The sequence below is a fragment of the Lissotriton helveticus genome, chromosome 11 (assembly GCF_964261635.1).
Source record: "Lissotriton helveticus chromosome 11, aLisHel1.1, whole genome shotgun sequence".
NCBI lineage: Eukaryota > Metazoa > Chordata > Amphibia > Caudata > Salamandridae > Lissotriton > Lissotriton helveticus.
Window position 1 is genome coordinate 436,966,926 of NC_136072.1, and position 4,660 is coordinate 436,971,585.

The window sequence follows — 4,660 nt, forward strand, 5'->3', positions numbered from 1 at the left end:
TCTGTACTCTACAATGCCCTGTTGATGCTCTGATACTGCATTCTGCCCTCTCGTTAACTGCCTATGATGTACCTGCTCTGTACTGCGCATTGCCCTGTTGATGCTCTGATACTGCATTCTGCCCTCTCGTTAACTGCCTATGATGTACCTGCTCTGTACTGCGCATTGCCCTGTTGATGCTCTGATACTGCATTCTGCCCTCTCGTTACCTGCCTATGACGTACCTGCTCTGTACTCTACAATGCCCTGTTGATGCTCTGATACTGCATTCTGCCCTCTCGTTAACTGCCTATGATGTACCTGCTCTGTACTGCGCATTGCCCTGTTGATGCTCTGATACTGCATTCTGCCCTCTCGTTACCTGCCTATGATGTACCTGCTCTGTACTCTACAATGCCCTGTTGATGCTCTGATGCTGCATACTGCCCTCTCGTTACCTGCCTATGATGTACCTGCTCTGTACTGCGCATTGCCCTGTTGATGCTCTGATACTGCATTCTGCCCTCTCGTTACCTACCTATGATGTACCTGCTCTGTACTCTACAATGCCCTGTTGATGCTCTGATACTGCATTCTGCCCTCTCGTTAACTGCCAATGATGTAGCTGCTCTGGTGCCCACTTTGCCCATGCTCACGCATACACTGTGATTATACCCCTATTTTGTACAATAAAGGTAGTTTATCAAGTCTCGTGGTCTGTCGTTGTCATTCCTGCTTGCGTACTACAAATGTGTATTCGTATATGCTTCTCATCAGTGGTTTCGGTAACATGACACTCCCCCTCCCTACGTCACGTCCCTTGCTGGTATTCCCCTCCAGACAGCCAATGGTTTGTGCCTTACCTGCGTCGTCGTCCATAGTGGGCCATGACTAGGACGTGGTGGATCGCGAAGAGCATCGGGAAAGTGTGTAGCGCTGGGTCCATGGTGGTGGTCAGCTTGCGGTGGGTATCTCTGCTATGTCACCTATGTTCGCTGTGGGGATTCCGCCGTGTTCAGACAGGTTGTTTTTTCGCTGCGTTTTTATGTGTGTTTTCCGCCATCTTGATTTGGGGGACGGTCTTAGACGTCAGTACGTACGGCGGGGCCTCCGGATGTGTTCCGTCCGCCACGTGGTCGTGTGTAGTTCGGCGGCGGTGCGCCCTTTTCCGTCGCGGACGGAAATTTGACACGTTTTCCTATCCTGATATGGCGGATGGAGTATCCGCGGCTGGCGGACACGGAAAAGGCTTTTTCCGCCTACTCCAGGGCTGCGGTGGCTCTTCCGTCCGCCATCCTAATGAGCCCCTATATGTCTATTATGGTAGTCCTACAGAAAAGAAAACACAAAGGAAACACAGGTTAACAGACCCTCCCTCCGGCAACCAAAGAGGATGTGGGCTATTCAAGTCCAAGGATATCTACCAAAAGAGGGACACCTACGGGATACAGTGAAAACGAACAAAGCAGCAGGTGAGGGAAACCAGCACAGCGAGCAAAGTGGAGTAACCATAGAGGCGGCACAATATTGCATAAAAGGAAATGGCAAGGAATATGATACACCAATGTGGGACATGATTGAACTAATACAATGGATTCTGGGACATTGATGCCTTTCCAGTTTGCTAATGAGATTGCCGCATGTGCGATTGCCGCCTTGTCATTGGTTGATGCTCCACCAATAGAAAATGTAACGTGTATTGAAAAGAAAGACGCAAGCAGTGCTGAAAGGAAAGGATTTTACGCACTGAAGAAGGCCTATGCCAAAATGCATTTGCGCAATAAAATCACCTTAACTTCCGAGTGTGCTCCACGATGTGTAGTTGTTGAGTAACAGTAGCGGTCCACCCCACGCCGTTGGAGGCACCCGCCGCGTGCTCGTCAAGCCTGGGTGAACGAAGTTGTTGGTTATGTTGGCGAGTTTGAACCACTGCTAGCGGATCCCGGCACCCAAAGAGGATGTGGGCTATTCAAGTCCAAGGCTACCTACCATAAGAGGGACACCTACGGGATACAGTTAAAATGAACAAAGCAGCAGGTGAGGGAAACCAGCACATCGAGCAAAGTGGACTAACCATAGAGGCGGCACAATATTGCATAAAAGGAAATGGCAAGGAATATGATACACCAATGTGGGACATGATTGAACTAATACAATGGATTCTGGCACATTGATGCCTATCCAGTTTGCTAATGAGATTGCCACATGTGGGATTGCCGCCCTATCATTGGTTGATGCTCCACCAATAGAAAATGTAATGTGTATTGAAAAGAAAGACTCAAGTTGTGCTGAAAGGAAATGTTTTTATGCACTGAATAAGGCCTATGCCGAAATGCATTTGGGCAATAAAATCACCTTAACTCCTGAGTGTGCTCCACGATGTGTAGTTGTTGAGTAATAGTAGCAGTCCACCCCCGCCATGGGAGGCACCCGCCGCATGTTCGTCAAGCCTGGGTGAACGAAGTTGTTGTTTATGTTGGCGAGTTTGAACCACTGCTAGTGGATCCCGGCAACCAAAGAGGATGTGGACTATTCAAGTCCAAGGCTACCTACCATAAGAGGGACACCTACGGGATACCGTGAAAATGAACAGAGCACAGCGAGCAAAGTGGAGTAACCATAGAGGCGGCACAATATTGCATAACAGGAAATGGCAAGGAATATGATACACCAATGTGGGACATGATTGAACTAATACAATGGATTCTGGGACATTAATGCCTTTCCAGTTGCTATTGAGATTGCCACATGTGGGATTGCCGCCCTATCATTGCTTGATGCTCCACCAATAGAAAATGTAATGTGTATTGAAAAGAAAGACGCAAGCTGTGCTGAACGGAAATGATTTTACGCACTGAAGAAGACCTATGCCGAAATGCATTTGCGCAATAAAATCACCTTAACTCCCGAGTGTGCTCCACGATGTGTAGTTGTTGAGTAACAGTAGCTACCCCCCACCATTGGAGGCACCCGCCGCGTGTTCGTCAAGCCTGGGTGAACACACGAAGAGAGTTGTCCCCTCAAGGAATCCTCACACAGGTAGGTAAACATCGCGTTTATTAGCACAGGCTGCAGCAAGGTTGCTTGGGCTCCTCACCATGAAAATAAAAAAGCCGACGCGTTTCGTGCTTCTCCTGAGCACTTCTTCACAGGCTAAAACTCTTGCACCCGCCCAACTTGAAAGCACCTAATATCCATTCTCGAGGCCTGCCCCAATGGGCGTGGTAGGCACACTGCCTGCTGGTCTCTGTAGTGCTAAATAGTTAAATCTCAAGTGAGTAGTTGGTGCGATGCACAGTAAGAGTAAGTTCAAAACCCATGTGGGTTGGCAAGTGTCCCGCATCTTCCTGGCTGCACATAATAACCTGCACTGCGCACCTCCTGTCCTGCAGACCTCGGAGTGAGATCCGTTTTCGGGCCGCTGCTTTGTGGCGGGGCTTCCTCACGGCAGGACTGGCCGTTTTACATCAAACACACGAAGAGAGTTGTCCCCTCAAGGAATCCTCACACAGGTAGGTAAACATCGCGTTTATTAGCACAGGCTGATGTAAAACGGCCAGTGGTGAGGAGCCCAAGCAACCTTGCTGCAGCCTGTGCTAATAAACGCGATGTTTACCTACCTGTGTGAGGATTCCTTGAGGGGACAACTCTCTTCGTGTGTTTGATATATATATATATATATATATATATATATATATATAGATCCACCCAAAACGCTTCCTGTTCAATTTCAAGAAACAACGGCACTCCAGTTGCAGTTGTCAAATCGTGTTTATTTGACCAGCAGAGTCATAAAACACCAACGCTTTTGGGTGCCTTACAGCACCTTTGTCGCTACGTTTTTTCCTTTACATTTTGCGTTTTTTATACATTGCTTGTACTAGTGTTCGAATAAAGTTAATAACAAAAACTAAACAATGGACTACCGTATGCAAATGGCGGCCATCTTTAAACATGTCTAGAAGTAGTGTTTTATATAAAGGTTAAGTTCTCGCTTCAATTAAAAGTAAATAGAATGATGGGAAAATGTTTTCCATTTCATTATAATCACCCGTTTTTGAGACTGAGACTTAACATTCGAAATATAATCACCATAATAAATGATTTGGCCTCTCATGACATAAAAGCATTTTTACCAACTGCGTGGTAATACATATAACAATATTAAATCATATCATTTGTGTCTTTACATATATTAAGTATGGTTCAATACTTCATACACATATCTCTCCAGTGGGCATACTGATCATCACCAACATATCAATAATACAGTAGATCTCCTCTGCACCCTGCTCCAACACAAACCAGATTAAATATCTATTATGGTAGTCCTACAAAAAAGAAAACACAAAGGAAACACAGGTTAACAGACTCTCCTGTAGTGTCCTAAAAACACTTAGTACTGATTCAAATTCTGATATCACTATACTTCTAAAAATAAAAGAAATTCTCTGAGAAGGCAGAATGAGAAACTAGAGATGGATATACATTTCTTCATAGATATTTAAGCTCTGTGGCTCTTTACTATCCATTTCAAGGACGTATAAGGACTCTAGTCTCCTGGGTTTCTTTTTTCCTGTCTCCCTCTCTTTTCTTTTTCGGCACACTGTCAATCACGCTATATCTAAGCAGTCTGTGATCACCAGCATGTTTCTGTTGAAAATGACGTGCAACTGTATAA